Source organism: Pleurodeles waltl, chromosome 4_2 (genome assembly GCF_031143425.1).
Source record: "Pleurodeles waltl isolate 20211129_DDA chromosome 4_2, aPleWal1.hap1.20221129, whole genome shotgun sequence".
Classification (NCBI taxonomy): Eukaryota; Metazoa; Chordata; class Amphibia; order Caudata; family Salamandridae; genus Pleurodeles; species Pleurodeles waltl.
In genome coordinates, this window is record NC_090443.1 from 1,033,846,054 (window position 1) to 1,033,864,296 (window position 18,243).

Sequence of the window (18,243 nt, forward strand, 5' to 3'; positions counted from 1 at the left end):
AACACGTTACCAAATCGCAAATTGGAATTCATACATACCAAAATGCATTTTTGCGATCGCAAACGGCCCGATTGGGCCATCTGCGATTGCAAAAATGCACGATACATCTGGCCCAAAGTCCTAACTTCGTCAAGCATATCTTAGATTTAATGCCCAAATATTTTAAAATTCATTTCTAGACACAACTTAGTTTCCAGAGTATCTCTGTATTCTTTAAAACGTTTCAAACACCATCCAAAAATAACAACTAACTGCTCTTCAGTAGTCCACAAATCCCAGTAGCAAGGTCCTGGCTTTAGCAACAAAAGGCCTGCTCTAGAGTTTTGTGAATGGTACTCCATCTGTCAAAGTGGCATAGGGAATTATGTTGGTCACCCTGACAGACCACTGTCCTTCACATTTAGAACTCATCGCTGATCCACTGGTGACCTCTGCACTTTCACAGGGACAATTGTCATGGTAGTTCCTGTCAAGGTATAAAAAGTTTGGCGGGCTGCTGGTTTTGAGGTTTTGACGGCTGTCCACCAAACCTTAACAAATGTTAGGTTTTTTAAACAAAACCCAATGTAGGAGTTTGTTATTTAAAAAAGTGCTTGTGGACAAGGGTGTAACCACGAGGGACGAAATCCTGAAGGTCACCGACCTGGAAACCAAAGAAAAAAAAAAGAAGCTATTATCGAGAGACGGACTGGGAAACTAAGGTCAACTAACAGGAGGAACATTAAAGAGATAATACAAAGAAGAGAATAGTAAATAAACCCTATTGAAAAAGTACAATGAGAAGAATTTAAATGAAATAAAATACTCCTGAGAGTTTACAGTTGAACAAAGAGGCTTGGCATCGTTCTTTCCCCTGGGGAACCCACCACACTGACCAATCAGGGAGACCAGTGATAGCAGTCAAAGCACCTAAATTGCTTTGTAGGTTTCTCAAAGACATCCTGGGATCCTGGAGCTTCGGGGAGTGGGAGGAGGTATGTTGAGATAAAATCCAAGCAAACGAGTAGTTTTAACGCATCTCAGTTTAATCCTTAATGACACAACCTGGCTTCAGGCCGGCTCCTGGTCAACTGCTGGTTACCGAACCATGTCGCCTTCCATTCTAGAATCTATGATGCAAAGATGCATCATAACACATCCTCTCTCGTTCATTAATGAAAACAAATAAGGAAAACAAAACACATTAATTAACATACATGGAATCAGAAAAATGAAAGCAAGAAATTTCATAACAAATGTTAACAATAATAAAGAATGAAGACATTTTCAATTGATCTCTTATCTAACGAAATCCTTCAAATAAAAAGGTGGTCTCCTGACTCTCTTCTCAAGGACACCATGCTCATTCCCAACATCTCCTGGAACAGAATCATCACCACTCTCATTCCCAACATCCCCATGCTGTCGTCCTACACAACCATCCAGTGATACACCACTCCTCTCACTAACCACCTCATCATCATCATCATCCATGTACATCATTCCTGAACACCCTTCACCACTATTCCCCTCAAACGCCCCACCCTTTTGGTGTAGGGCCACATTCCGAAAATTCCACCTCTCACCATTCTCCAAAATCACAAAATATGTACCAACTCGCTGAACACGGAAAGGACCCCTGAACTTGGTCAAACCTCCCTGTGCCCTTCCAGACTTCACTTTGACCCAATCTCCTACTTCCACCCGTAATCTAGTTTGCCTCGCACCCCTCTTGGGATACTTGTCTAGATCATTGGCACCCACCTACTCACACAACACTCCTTTCAACCAGGATGGCACTAGTTTGGTGCCTGGCCATCGCCCCCTCATATCCACAAAAGGAACCCTTTCAGTAACACCATGTGGTGTGGTGCAAAACGCCCATACCATGTCCGAGATAGTTTCTCTGACATTGCCCTAGTTTGCCAAGGCTAACTGCATAGTTCCTTTGAGAAGTCTAACAGCCCTCTCAGCCACTCCATTCCCCCTTGGATTGTATAAAGATGTACACGAATGCCTAACACCCCAAGCTCTTAAAAATCTTACCATTTCATGTGAAGTGAGTTGTGTGCCATTATCCGTAATAAGGACTACTGGGGCTCCTTCTTTTTTGAAAATTTTCTCTAAGACACCAATGGTAGTCTTTGTGGTGACATCTCTCAAAAAATCCACTACCAACCACTTTGAGTGAATATCCACTATTACCACTGCAAATCTCATGTCTAGAGACAACTCTCTCAATGGTCCAACAAAATCTAAACAGATCGTATGCCAAGGCTTCCCAGGATCTCCTAGATGTCCACCCTCACACTTCTCAAGAACCAATCTCTTCTCGCTTTCTCTGCACAATTTACAACTTCGCACCCATTCCTTGATTTGATTATCCAAGCCTGGCCACCAAAAGTTTGCTCTCACCCTTCTGATGGTCAATCCTTGTCCAAGATGACCCTCATGGGCCAGTTTAAAAATTCGGAACCTCAACCCCACAGGAGGAACAAAACAATCTCCCTTCATAATCACCCCATCACCGCAGACAGAGAGTTCTTCCAGAACCTACAAATAAGGTCTTACAGCTGGGGCAAGAGTGCTCTCCCTCACCTCTCCACACCTAATCATTTTAAGTACATCACTCATTACTGGATCTTCTTTCATTCCCTCTCTCCATTGCAACACCGAAAAGGACCCTGTGCCGCTATCCACAGCATCTTGTACAGAGGCAACCTCACCTTCCATGTCTGCATCTCTCACACCAGCACTATCAACCTCTTCCCAATTCAAAGGTAATCTAGACAAGCAATCTGCCTGAACATTCTTCCAGCCCTGTAAAAAGTCAACTGTGTAAGTATACTCCTGAAGCCTTTCCGCTAGTCTAGCTAGCCTGGCTGAGCCTTTTCCTGCACCACCTGGAGCTAAGATCCTTATTAGTGGCTTATGATCAGTCCGTAAAACAAACGGCAAACCCCACAAATATACACGAAAATACTCTGCACCCCAAGCTGCCGCTAAAGCTTCTCGCTCTATGACCGAATAATTTTTTTCAGCTGATGTCAAAGTACGAGAGGCAAACGCCACAGTCCTCTCATCCCTTCCATGAAATTGTGAAAGAACCACTCCCAAACCAGATGCACTGGCATCTACCGTGAGTGCAGATTTTAACCTCCTGTCAAACACTGCCAATATGCCTGCTTGACATATCTCACTCTTGATGTTGTCAAAACAAAGTTGCTGTTCTTCCTCCCACTCGAACTTATTTCCCTTGCGCAAGATTTTTTTGAACCCTTCTGTCTTCTCTGCAAATTTTTCCACAAACTTGGAATAGTACTCCACTAGCCCCAAGAACGACCTTAGTTGGTCTGTATCTTTCGGAACCGGTGCTTTGCTTATGGCATCCAACAAAGAGTGTTTAGGCTTAATCGACCCCATAGCAATGGTATAGCCAAAATATTCAACTTGTTCGGCCAAAAGAACACACTTCTCCTCATTTAGCGTGAGGCCAAACTCTTCCAATTTCCTCAACACTAAATGTAAAGGGGGGTTATGTTCACCCTTAGTCTTCCCCATGACCAGAATGTCGTCTTGGAAGTAAATTACATCATTTACTCCTTCCAAAACCTTAGTCATTGCCCTCTGAAAAACACTAGCAGCCGATGCTAATCCAAAAGGTAAGCGATTGAATTGAAAAGTTCCTTCTGGGGTGATGAATGTTGTGAGTGACTTGGAGCTCTCATGCAACCTAATTTGGTGATAAGCACTCCTTAAGTCAAGCTTTGAGAAGTATCTCTTGTCCGTCACAAAGGTAAGTAAAACTCATTTATGTTAGGAAGAGGAAAGACATCAACCACAATATTCTGGTTCACTGAGCGTAAGTCCACACAGAATCTCAGACGACCATCAGATTTCTTGGTAATCACCACTGGCGAAACCCACTCTGACGCTTCCACAGGCTCAATCACACCATCCTCTAACATCTCTCCTAACAGTTTTTTTAACCCATCACGAACAGACAGTGGCACTCTTCTCAATTTATGTTGAATAGGGGTAGCATTGGATTTCACTTTTACTTTGTGAACATAACCTTTGAGCCATCCAAATTTTTTGCAAAAAACTTTTTCTGCTCCTGACAACACCCTCTCCAAGGTGAGTTCATCCACGACCAATACCTGATTAGGGGCTCTGGGATGTAACATGATCTTTAAATCAAATTGGTGCATCCACCCCAAAATCGGTGGTCCTTCCATTGACACATAAACCTTACCCGTAGTACATCTTGAGCCATACCGTATATTGCCTTCCATGTACCCCAAGATGTCAATGGATTCTCCTTGATACCCCCCCAGGTTTATGTCTTTAGGTATCAGATTGACATCCTGCCAATGCACTTTGAAAACCCGTTCAGGTATGATGGTGTACATGGACCCAGAGTCAATCATGAGTTCAACATCCTTCTCGCATACTTTGAATACAGCTGTAGGTCTAGACATCCTCCCCTTTTCCCGAGAAATAACTGCATTTTTAAATTTGTGACCCTCATTTACTACGAGGACCCTGTCAGTAAACAAGCTTTCCGTCGTACTTTCAACCACTCCCACACCAGAATTCCCACTCTTGTTCACTTTACAAGATTCTTTACACACTCTCGCATAATGTTCCTTCCGCCCACACCTCCTGCAAATTTTGTTCATAGCAAAACATTTTTTTTGAGTCTGTATCATGGAAGATGCTACCACAACGGGCGCAGTCCCTCTTACTCCTGGCCCCAGAGAAACTTTGTTCCCCTTTATTCCTGGAAGTTTAATCCTTAATGACACAACCTGGCGTCAGGCTGGCTCCTGGTCAACTGCTGGTTACCGAACCCTGTCGCCTTCCATTCTAGAATCTATGATGCAAAGATGCATCATAACAGGGTACACTGTTAGGTGGCTCGGAGTGCATATACAAACAACATGTTGAGAACCTTTTTTGCTAATAGCCTTTCCTCCTCTTTAGAGGTTTCATTCCAAGGACACCTGCCCGCTGTGGTTGGTTCTTTCATCAACTGGTATAGTGCTACATAAAAGAATCGCCCCTTTCTCTGGGTCAGTCAGGCTCTCACAGATAAGGAAACAACCATTGCGGCCATCTCTTGACAATCAAATCTACAAACATTTCAAGCTGCCCACCAGAGAACTCAGAAAAAAGTTGTCAGGGTTGGCGCTGCAATGTCTAATGATGTTTGGCCCGAGGCTATGGCAAAGAATGAAGTAGCTAATCCGCACAAAATTCAGGTGAGAGCAGTGTTCCAGAATCACATGTGTATGTTACTTGAAAGAGAGAATATTGCATTTTTCTTGACCAAGATATCTGTCATAGAATTCTTTTGGGTTTAGGTCCAGTCAGCTTTACATTGAAGTTTGCCTGCTTTTTCAGCTCCAGTTAGCTTGCCAGTTGTCATGAGGAATGTGTTCTGGTTACAAAGTCAAGTAAGTAAATTATCTGAAAATAAGAGTAAATAGAGAAAAGACATACAGACTAAGTTTAAACAATCTGAAAAATCTTAGAAACTTCTATAAATATTGATAATTTGAGACTCAATTGGGCTGAATGTGGTAATATACTAATAAAGTACAGCAAGAATTAATAAACCTTCTTAAGCGAAAATACATATTTTGGAAATAACAACATCATTCCTCTTGGAACGTCAATACTAGAATTATTAAGAAAGAACTGCATCAATTATCTAATTCTATGTGAGAGGAGGTAAATTATCTGGCAAGAAAGATATTGCAAGTTTGAGCTTTTGAGACAAATGCTTAATGTTAATGTAATTCACAACATGGTAAGTGTTGCACAATCATTAATATTGTTTAGCTCAGCATTCCAGCATAAAAAAAGGATAACACACAACCAGAACAAGAAACTATGTTGTTTGCCAATTGAAGAGGACTTTAAGAGTACAGAGCCAGCCTCTCCTGTTTCTCTAATTCTCCCTTTCCCCATCTGCGTTGCATTCTGAGGGTGGATGGGGCATTAGTATTTTAGCACCAGCTGCTCCTGTGGTTCTGATTTTGGCACAGGCTCGTTTGACAAATAATTTAGATAACCTTGGTGCACAATTTAGAAACCTTGCCCAGAATTATAGTGATCCTGACAATGGTGAAGCTCTGCATAGTGGCTTGGGGATTGGCATTATGATGATGAAACCTGTATTTGTAAGGGAACCAGAGGGATCCCTTGCCCCCTTGACTGGCTGGCCACAAAATGGGCAACATGCTGTAGCAGCCATTACAGGGCTCTGGGACACGGTCCCCACTGAAATGCAATGTAGTGAATGGCAGGTTTTGAGGGTTACAAAAAGAACACATGCAAAGGGTGATAACAGATTTTCATCATTTCTTATTTCAGCCATGCTAATTTTAGGAATTGTGGAGTAGTCTGAGGTGATTTTACTTAGTAAAAAATGGTGATTCTTACCTCGGATTTGATGAACGATGTTTGAGAGAAAACTGTTTTCTTTCATGATTTTCTCATAGCTGTTAAGGAAGGTATACAGCAGCTAAAATTAGAGCATATTTTCTGTAAATTCACACCATCTTCCACAGCCATGTGAGAATAAAGGCTGATATTTTTGTAAAAAACGTACTTTTAACACCAGCTGCAACCGCCTGTCAGTTGACCCCCCTCTGTTCTACTGCAGCCTTCAGTGTTGCCAGATTTTAAAAGCCTTCTATAGCCCAAAGCTGTTGAACGACCAGCCCAAAGTAAGCCCAAATGAACCGGTCCCAGCCCAAAAAGTAGCCCAAACTTTTAACACTGAACTAATGCAATCGTAGGTTGGAGCAAACATTTTAAAGCATACATCAAATTTCTATTGTAAGCAAATATGTGAAACTCACAGTGCCTAGATTATTCATTGCATTACACACTAAAAATGGAAATAAACATGGAAAAATGGTCACTCACTGTAGGAAGTTGGCTCTGTATGCACTATTTCAAAGTAAGGAATAGTATGCACAGAGTCCAAGGGTTCCCCTTAGAGGTAAGATAGTGGCAAAAAGAGATAATACTAATGCTCTATTTTGTGGTAGTGTGGTCGAGCAGTAGGCTTATCCAAGGAGTAGTGTTAAGCATTTGTTGTACATACACACAGGCAATAAATGAGGAACACACACTCAGAGACAAATCCAGCCAATAGGTTTTGTTATAGAAAAATATATTTTCTTAGTTTATTTTAAGAAACACAGGTTCAAATTCTACATGTAATATCTCATTTGAAAGGTATTGCAGGTAAGTACTTTAGGAACTTTGAGTAATTACAGTAGCATATATACTTTTCACATAAAACACAAATAGCTGTTTTAAAAGTGGACACAGTGCAATTTTCACAGTTCCTGGGGGAGGTAAAGTAATGTTATTTTTAGCAGGTAAGTAAATCACTTACAGGTCACAGTTTTGGGTCCAAGGTAGCCCACCGTTGGGGGTTCAGAGCAACCCCAAAGTTACCACACCAGCAGCTCAGGGCCGGTCAGGTGCAGAGGTCAAAGAGGTGCCCAAAACACATAGGCTTCAATGGAGAGAAGGGGGTGCCCCGGTTCCAGTCTGCCAGCAGGTAAGTACCCGCGACTTTGGGGGGCAGACCGGGGGGTTTTGTAGGGCACCGGGGGGGACACAAGTCAGCACAAAAAGTACACCCTCAGCAGCGCGGGGGCGGCCGGGTGCAGTGTGTAAACAAGCGTCGGGTTCTCTGTAGGTTTCAATGGGAGACCAAGGGGTCTCTTCAGCGGTGCAGGCAGGCAAGGGGGGGGGGATCCTCGGGGTAGCCACCAGCTGGGCAAGGGAGAGGGCCTCCTGGGGGTCACTCCTGCACAGCAGTTCCATTCCTTCAGGTGCTGGGGGCTGCGGGTGCAGGGTCTTTTCCAGCCATCGGGACTTTAAGTTCAGGCAGTCGCGGTCAGAGGGAGCCTCGGGATTCCCTCTGCAGGCGTCGCTGTGGGGGCTCAGGGGGGACAACTTTGGTTACTCACGGTCTCGGGGTCGCCATAGGGTCCTCCCTGAGGTGTTGGTTCTCCACCAGTCGAGTCGGGGTCGCCGGGTGCAGTGTTGCAAGTCTCACGCTTCTTGCGGGGATTGCAGGGGTCTTTAAATCTGCTACTCTGTAACAAAGTTGCAGTTCTTTTGGAGCAGTGCCGCTGTCCTCAGGAGTTTCTTGTCTTTCTTGAAGCAGGGCAGTCCTCTGAGGATTCAGAGGTCGCTGGTCCTGGGGAAAGCGTCGCTGGAGCAGGTTTCTTTGGAAGGCAGGAGACAGGCCGGTAGGTCTGGGGCCAAAGCAGTTGGTGTCTTCTTTTCTTCCTCTGCAGGGGTCTTTCATCTCAGCAGTCCTCTTCTTCTTGTAAGTTGCAGGAATCTAAATTCTTAGGTTCAGGGGAGCCCTTAAATACTACCAAGGGGAGGGGGTCACATTCCTATCCCTATCGGGGGAATCCTCCTTCTACAAGATGGAGGATTTCTAAAAGTCAGAGTCACCTCAGCTCAGGACACCTTAGGGGCTGTCCTGACTGGCCAGTGACTCCTCCTTGTTTTTCTCATTATCTCTCCTGGACTTGCCGCCAAAAGTGGGGGCTGGGTCCAGGAGGCGGGCATCTCCACTAGCTGGGGTGCCCTGGGGCATTGTAACACGAAGCTTGAGCCTTTGAAGCTCACTGCTATCAATCAATCAATCAAAAAATTTGTATAGCGCGCTACTCACCCGGAGGGTCTCAAGGCGCTGGGGGGAGGGGGGACCGCTACTGCTCAAACAGCCAGGTCTTGAGTTGCTTCCTGAAGGAGAGGTGGTCGTGGGTCAGACGGAGGTGGATGGGGAGGGAGTTCCAAGTCTTGGCTGCCAGGTAGGAGAAGGATCTTCCTCCCATGGTGGCTTTTCTAATGCGTGGCACGGCGGCGAGGGCGTGGCTGGTCGATCGTAGCTGGCGGGTGGGAGTGTAGAAGGTCAGGCGGTTGTTGAGGTACCTGGGGCCCAGGTCGTGGAGGGCCTTGTGTGCGTGGGTGAGGAGGCAGAACGTGATTCTCTTGCTGACGGGGAGCCAGTGAAAGTCTCTCAGGTGTCCGGAGATGTGGCTGTGTCGGGGGATGTCAAGGATGAGGCGTGCGGAGGCGTTCTGGATGCGTTGGAGTCTTTTCTGTAGTTTGACCATGGTTCCGGTGTAGAGGGTGTTACCGTAGTCCAGTCGGCTGGTGACGAGTGCCTGGGTGACCGTCTTCCTGGTTTCGGTGGGGATCCATCGGAAGATCTTTCGGAGCATGCGTAGGATGTTGAAGCATGATGAAGAGACGGCGTTGACTTGTCTGGTCATCGAGAGGGAGGAGTCCAGGATGAAGCCCAGGTTGCGTGCGTGGTCCGTAGGTTTGGGTGCGCTGCCCAGGGCAGGGGGCCACCAGGAGTCGTCCCAGGCAGAGGGTGATGATCCAAGGATGAGGACTTCCGTCTTGTCTGAGTTCAGTTTCAGGCGGCTGTTCATCATCCACTCGGCTACGTCTTTCATCCCTCAGCAACATCGGAATTCAAGAGAAGGCTCTAGAGTGGATCATCTCATTCCTCCTTCCTCACTGCTAGGTGTTACAGTTCCTGCAGGGGGGAGGTGTGAAGCACCTCCACCCAGAGCAGGCTTTGTTTCTGTCCTCAGAGGGCACAAAGGCTCTCACCGCATGGGGTCAGAAACTCGTCTCTCAGCAGCAGGCTGGCAGAGACCAGTCAGTCCTGCACTGAACAATTGGGTAAAATACAGGGGGTATCTCTAAGATGCCCTCTGTGTGCATTTTTTAATAAATCCGACACTGGCATCAGTGTGGGTTTATTATTCTGAGAAGTTTGATACTAAACTTCCCAGTATTCAGTGTAGCCATTATGGAGCTGTGGAGTTCGTTTTTGACAGACTCCCAGACCATATACTCTTATGGCTACCCTGCACTTACAATGTCTAAGGTTTTGCTTAGACACTGTAGGGGCATAGTGCTCATGCACATATGCCCTCACCTGTGGTATAGTTCACCCTGCCTTAGGGCTGTAAGGCCTGCTAGAGGGGTGACTGACCTATGCCACAGGCAGTGTGAGGTTGGCATGGCACCCTGAGGGGAGTGCCATGTCGACTTAGTCATTTTCTCCCCACCAGCACACACAAGCTGGCAAGCAGTGTGTCTGTGCTGAGTGAGGGGTCCCTAGGGTGGCATAAGACATGCTGCAGCCCTTAGAGACCTTCCCTGGCATCAGGGCCCTTGGTACCAGGGGTACCAGTTACAAGGGACTTACCTGGGTGCCAGGGTTGTGCCAATTGTGGAGACAATGGTACATTTTAGGTGAAAGAACACTGGTGCTGGGGCCTGGTTAGCAGGGTCCCAGCACACTTCTCAGTCAAGTCAGCATCAGTATCAGGCAAAAAGTGGGGGGTAACTGCAACAGGGAGCCATTTCTTTACACAAGCCCCCCCAGCCCACAGGCCAGGAGACTCAGCCAAAGCTGGGAGAGTCTTCCTAGTCTGTCAGGCGAGGAAGAGTAGAGGAAATAGGCTGGTTTGTTGCAGGGCCTACTCTGCCTTACATCCTCCTGTCCAGGTCATTCCCTCTGGGGAACTGACCCACTTCCACAGTGATAGGACCTAGTCTGAATTGCCTCTTGTCTGTGTCTTTAATGTCTCCACCCATTCTCTCTATTTTGGGGTTAGAGGTATCCACCTCTGCTAATCTTATTTTAGCCAGGGTCACCCCTAGCTTACCCAAAGAGGTTACCCAGAGCTGGAGTAACCCCACCATGACCAACAGGGTCCGGGGGCCTAACTTGCTATTTGGCATGGGGTCAGACCACCATGCCAAGGATAGTGCAGCCATAAAGGCTAACACCCAGCAGAGGCCACTGACAGCTGTCAGTGCCCAGAACCACACCTTTAGCTCTTCACCTACAAGGAAAGGGGCTAAGTTACAGGCTTCTTTGGGTTCAGGGTGCCTGTCTGCTGTATTAGAGTGGGGGGTTACCACATCTTGTAGTAAACACCCTTCTTCCACTCTTTCTTCTGTTAGCTGAGGAGCCACCCACTCAGGCTTAACAGTTGCCTGACTAGCCAGGACTTCTTGTGGGTCAGGTTGGACTTTACCAGTGTCATTTTTGGAGTTCTCCCCTACTGGAGCAGAATCTCCTTGGCTTGCTGGAACCTTGGCTAAAGGTTGTCCACCCTTCCTACACTGTTTTCTTTTCTTTTTCTTCTGGGGCCTACTTGCAGTTACTGCAGGGGCAGGACCTCCAGAATCCTTGGGAGGGGACTGGCACTGGACCAGTTCCTCTCTTGAGCTCTGACTAACCTCTGGGTAGTCATTTCCAAGGAGACAATCCAGGGGGAGGTCTGTACTGACTACCACCCTTCTCCAGCTAAAAGTCCCACCCACTTCTATGGGCACAAAAGCCACAGGCCTATCAGTGACCCTGTCTGGGCTAACTCTTACTCTGGCAGTCTCACCTGGGATGTACTGGTTTGAGAACACCAGCCTGTCATGCACAATAGTGTGACTGGCACAAGTGTCTCTCAGGGCAGTGGCTGGGATTCCATTCACCAGTAGGTGGTGGAAGTGTCTACTTCCCTCTGGAATCTCCAACTCACCTGTTGGGCCCTTTTTCCAGGTGAAGGCTATGAAGACCTCCTCATCTGAGGAGTCATCCCCAATGGCTACACTGGTCACCCCTGGGATTTTGCTAGGGGGTTTGTTTTTGGAACAAGTAGTGTCATTGGTGTGGTGTCCTGTCTGTTTACAGTTATGGCACCATGCCTTAGTGGCATCCCAGTTCTTACCCTGGTACCCACCTTTGTTTTGGGTTGTGTCTCGGGGCCCACCCACCTGTTCTGGTTTTTGGGGGCCTACAGAGGACTCTTTTTCTTTGTTTCTAGTGTCACCCACTTTCTCCTGGGGAGGCTTTGTAACCCCTTTCTTTTGGTCACCCCCAGTGGAAGTTTTGGTTACCCTAGTCTTGACCCAGTGGTCTGCCTTCTTTCCCAATTCTTGGGGAGAAATTGGACCTAGGTCTACCAGATACTGATGCAACTTTTCATTGAAGCAGTTACTTAAAATGTGTTCTTTCATAAACAAATTATAAAGCCCAACATAGTCATGCACTTCATTTCCAGTTACCCAACCATCCAGTGTTTTCACTGAGTAGTCTACAAAATCAACCCAGGTCTGGCTCGAGGATTTTTGAGCCCCCCTGAATCTAATTCTATACTCCTCAGTGGAGAATCCAAAGCCCTCAATCAGGGTACCCTTCATGAGGTCATAAGATTCTGCATCTTTTCCAGAGAGTGTGAGGAGTCTATCCCTACACTTTCCAGTGAACATTTCCCAAAGGAGAGCACCCCAGTGAGACTTGTTCACTTTTCTGGTTACACAAGCCCTCTCAAAAGCTGTGAACCATTTGGTGATGTCATCACCATCTTCATATTTAGTTACAATCCCTTTAGGGATTTTCAACATGTCAGGAGAATCTCTGACCCTAGTTATGTTGCTGCCACCATTGATGGGTCCTAGGCCCATCTCTTGTCTTTCCCTTTCTATGGCTAGGATCTGTCTTTCCAAAGCCAATCTTTTGGCCATCCTGGCTAGCTGGATGTCCTCTTCACTGGAGTTATCCTCAGTGATTTCAGAGAGGTTGGTCCCTCCTGTGAGGGAACCAGCATCTCTGACTATTATGTTTGGAGACAGGGCTTGAGAGGCCCTGTTCTCCCTAGTTAGGACTGGTAGGGGGGAATTTTCCTCCAAGTCACTATCTTCATCCTCTGTGTTGCCATCCTCAGGGGGGTTGGCTCTTTCAAACTCTGCCAAAAGCTCCTGGAGCTGTAGTTTGGAAGGTCTGGGGCCCATTGTTATTTTCTTTAATTTACAGAGTGACCTTAGCTCCCTCATCTTAAGATGGAGGTAAGGGGTGGTGTCGAGTTCCACCACATTCACATCTGTACTAGACATTATGCTTCTAAAAGTTGGAATACTTTTTAAGAATCTAAAACTAGTTCTAGAATCTAATTCAAACTTTTAACAAACTTTTAAACTCTAAAAGCAATGCTAACAGGGACTAACACAAGGCCCTAGCAGGACTTTAAAGAATTTAGAAAAATTTCAAATTGCAAAAAAATCAATTTCTAATGACAATTTTTGGAATTTGTCGTGTGATCAGGTATTGGCTGAGTAGTCCAGCAAATGCAAAGTCTTGTACCCAACCGCTGATCCACCAATGTAGGAAGTTGGCTCTGTATGCACTATTTCAAAATAAGGAATAGTATGCACAGAGTCCAAGGGTTCCCCTTAGAGGTAAGATAGTGGCAAAAAGAGATAATACTAATGCTCTATTTTGTGGTAGTGTGGTCGAGCAGTAGGCTTATCAAAGGAGTAGTGTTAAGCATTTGTTGTACATACACACAGGCAATAAATGAGGAACACACACTCAGAGACAAATCCAGCCAATAGGTTTTGTTATAGAAAAATATCTATTCTTAGTTTATTTTAAGAACCACAGGTTCAAATTTTACATGTAATATCTCATTTGAAAGGTATTGCAGGTAAGTACTTTAGGAACTTTGAATAATTACAGTAGCATATATACTTTTCACATAAAACACAAATAGCTGTTTTAAAAGTGGACACAGTGCAATTTTCACAGTTCCTGGGGGAGGTAAAGTATTGTTATTTTTAGCAGGTAAGTAAATCACTTACAGGTCACAGTTTTGGGTCCAAGGTAGCCCACCGTTGGGGGTTCAGAGCAACCCCAAAGTTACCACACCAGCAGCTCAGGGCCGGTCAGGTGCAGAGGTCAAAGAGGTGCCCAAAACACATAGGCTTCAATGGAGAGAAGGGGGTGCCCGGTTCCAGTCTGCCAGCAGGTAAGTACCCGCGTCTTCGGGGGGCAGACCAGGGGGGTTTTGTAGGGCACCGGGGGGGACACAAGTCAGCACAAAAAGTACACCCTCAGCAGCGCGGGGGCGTCCGGGTGCAGTGTGTAAACAAGCGTCGGGTTCTCTGTAGGTTTCAATGGGAGACCAAGGGGTCTCTTCAGCGGTGCAGGCAGGCAAGGGGGGGGCTCCTCGGGGTAGCCACCAGCTGGGCAAGGGAGAGGGCCTCCTGGGGGTCACTCCTGCACAGAAGTTCCGTTCCTTCAGGTGCTGGGGGCTGCGGGTGCAGGGTCTTTTCCAGCCGTCGGGACTTTAAGTTCAGGCAGTCGCGGTCAGGGGGAGCCTCGGGATTCCCTCTGCAGGCTTCGCTGTGGGGGCTCAGGGGGGACAACTTTGGTTACTCACGGTCTCGGGGTCGCCGGAGGGTCCTCCCTGAGGTGTTGGTTCTCCACCAGTCGAGTCGGGGTCGCCGGGTGCAGTGTTGCAAGTCTCACGCTTCTTGCGGGGATTGCAGGGGTCTTTAAATCTGCTCCTCTGTAACAAAGTTGCAGTTCTTTTGGAGCAGTGCTGCTGTCCTCGGGAGTTTCTTGTCTTTCTTGAAGCAGGGCAGTCCTCTGAGGATTCAGAGGTCGCTGGTCCTGGGGAAAGCGCCGCTGGAGCAGGTTTCTTTGGAAGGCAGGAGACAGGCCGGTAGGTCTGGGGCCAAAGCAGTTGGTGTCTTCTTTTCTTCCTCTGCAGGGGTCTTTCAGCTCAGCAGTCCTCTTCTTCTTGTAAGTTGCAGGAATCTAAATCTTTAGGTTCAGGGGAGCCCTTAAATACTAAATTTAAGGGCGTGTTTAGGTCTGGGGGGTTAGTAGCCAATGGCTACTGGCCCTGAGGGTGGGTACACCCTCTTTGTGCCTCCTCCCAAGGGGAGGGGGTCACATTCCTATCCCTATTGGGGGAATCCTCCTTCCACAAGATGGAGGATTTCTAAAAGTCAGAGTCACCTCAGCTCAGGACACCTTAGGGGCTGTCCTGACTGGCCAGTGACTCCTCCTTGTTTTTCTCATTATCTCTCCTGGACTTGCCGCCAAAAGTGGGGGCTGGGTCCAGGAGGCGGGCATCTCCACTAGCTGGAGTGCCCTGGGGCATTGTAACACGGAGCTTGAGCCTTTGAAGCTCACTGCTAGGTGTTACAGTTCCTGCAGGGGGGAGGTGTGAAGCACCTCCACCCAGAGCAGGCTTTGTTTCTGTCCTCAGAGGGCACAAAGGCTCTCACCGCATGGGGTCAGAAACTCGTCTCTCAGCAGCAGGCTGGCAGAGACCAGTCAGTCCTGCACTGAACAATTGGGTAAAATACAGGGGGTATCTCTAAGATGCCCTCTGTGTGCATTTTTTAATAAATCCGACACTGGCATCAGTTCGGGTTTATTATTCTGAGAAGTTTGATACTAAACTTCCCAGTATTCAGTGTAGCCATTATGGAGCTGTGGAGTTCGTTTTTGACAGACTCCCAGACCATATACTCTTATGGCTACCCTGCACTTACAATGTCTAGGGTTTTGCTTAGACACTGTAGGGGCATAGTGCTCATGCACATATGCCCTCACCTGTGGTATAGTGCACCCTGCCTTAGGGCTGTAAGGCCTGCTAGAGGGGTGACTGACCTATGCCACAGGCAGTGTGAGGTTGGCATGGCACCCTGAGGGGAGTGCCATGTCGACTTAGTCATTTTCTCCCCACCAGCACACACAAGCTGGCAAGCAGTGTGTCTGTGCTGAGTGAGGGGTCCCTAGGGTGGCATAAGACATGCTGCAGCCCTTAGAGACCTTCCCTGGCATCAGGGCCCTTGGTACCAGGGGTACCAGTTACAAGGGACTTACCTGGGTGCCAGGGTTGTGCCAATTGTGGAGACAATGGTACATTTTAGGTGAAAGAACACTGGTGCTGGGGCCTGGTTAGCAGGGTCCCAGCACACTTCTCAGTCAAGTCAGCATCAGTATCAGGCAAAAAGTGGGGGGTAACTGCAACAGGGAGCCATTTCTTTACACTCACTTCTTATGATGAGCAGCAAATTGGAACAAGTAGTAAATCTGGACTTGGTGAGAGTCGTAAATCTTTGATTATGTGCACAACAGTCCTTCTTTGACAAACCTTTTGACATTGAAACCTGTAGCAGCTACTTTATTTTAATTTGTTTGAAGACAGAAAGATGAACATCGCTTTGATCAAGTTCACAGCAGTCCTTTTGACACCAGTTTTGGCATTGGAGCCCTTTGTAGCAGGCAGATCATTTTCCTTTGGTTGCAGACAGAAAGCAAGGGCAGTAGCCACTTCCTAGGCCGCAAGATGCTTGTTTCAGAGTGCGAGGCATGCACCGGTAAGTAAACATGGCTGGTAAAGTGAAACTGCGAATGGTTCATTCACTCACATACGGTTTGATCCTTTCTAGGATTCACAGCTTTTGGCTGAACATCGCTTTCAACTTCACAGCAGTCCTTTTGACACCAGTTTTGGCATTGGAGCCCTTTGTAGCAGGCAGATCATTTTCCTTTGGTTGTAGGCATTAGCTCCGTCATTAGCCTATGATAATCAACACCTCCCCAAAGGGATTCAAAGCACAACCTTTGTTGTTTTCACTGCCTTTAAGATGCACACGGTAGATAAAGGTGAAATGCAAGTAGCCATCTAGCATTCCCTGTGTGTATCTGCAGTTTGCTCTACTACTGTTCTACTTTCTGGACTTTTCATTAAATGGTCAGAAGACCAACATATCACTCATTTCCTGCCTCCTTCAGACGTACTCAGGCACTACCTCTACACTTGTTTTAGCGGGCTACCTCTACCCTGGACAGTGGAGGTCAACAGGGCCCTGCAGAAAAATACATCCTTGTGTGAGGTGAAAAAGGCTGTTTGTGTGAGGCGATAGACACCCTTCTGCAAATTGCTACCAGAGACCAGAACACAGTGACCCAAACACTGTGAACTTGAACTTAAATTATTGGTAAAGGCTAGTGTTTTGTGTCAAATGCAAGCAATGGCTACGCTGAGCAGAGCATGACTACAAGTGATGTCAATAATTTAGACACTAAGATCACGAACAGAACCATGCAGTGAGGCTGAGCACTGACCATGAACCCTCATTTCGCTTAGCTCAGCCAATGAGACCACATTTGTGCTTGCACTGCCTGCAACTGGAGTGAAATAAATGAATAAATCAGCTGAGCACACAGCTCAAAATGCATTAAAAAAAGAATGGGAACAGTGATGCTGCATGCAATGGGGCGGGGTTAAACGTGTGGCTATAAAAATAAACAAAATATTCTCTTTCAGGTAGCCACATACATAACTCATGCCTTAAAATAAAAAATAAAGTTAAGTTAATCACTGTATATTATGAAACCTCTATTAGTTAATGCACTGAAAGGTCTGTGTATAACCAAAAAGCCACAGAATGAAATCTTCACTACTGCAATGGAGAATTTTGTGTTGTGCAAATGTAAGTCATTAGGTTAAACTTGCATTACTGGCAGTATAAGATAGACTGCTACCAAACGTGCAAAAAGGTTTCAGATAAAATGGTTTAAGTAATACCCAAACTGAATGATTTATTTTTATTTAACTGCCCTGCAAAGCATGCACTGCGCAGCTGGTAACCCGCTTGCATTACGAGTTGAAAACAATAACTCTTTGTCATCACCAACCTTCATGTGATTCCATCCAGTGCTTAATTTGTGCTTGTTGTTTCCGGTGCAGAGCACTGGCACTTATTTTTGAAGGACGGCACTCTTTTTTCCTGCCTCAAGCATTTACTGCGAGCAAAAGACACATATGGGAAAGACGGAGGAATGCAAAAATGAAAAAGAGCGTCAGAAAGGGAGAGAGCAGAAAGCTGCAGGAGTGAGGTGAAATGGCTTAAAATGGACTAAAAAGGCCCAACACGGCTTCAGGATTACGCTGCCCTAGTATTCCGTGTTTGCACATTTAATTGCAGCAGCCGCGTGTTTAAGAGGAGAGCCTTGGACACCGGCACGTTTTTATTTACAAATTAAGCACTGGCTATGCCACTCATTCTTATTCAATCCTGCCATGCTTTAGATCCTATGCACTCTCAATCCACAATTAGCCCCTGAATATTAAAAATAAGGAATACATCTACTCACAACAAGTCACAAAGGCAGAAATTGAAGGACACTTACCTTGTCTTCTGCAGCTGTGCACCAACCGGCCGCACATCAGTGTAGTAGGTAGCACCTACACAACAGGAAGGGGCTAGGGGGGTGTCTCCCCTCTCCCGGGCCCCAATCTCGCACTCTGGAGCTGGCTTTAATTCGGGGTCCACTCCAAGAGCACAACAGGAGAGACTTTTCCCGGGGGGTGGGGTGGGGGC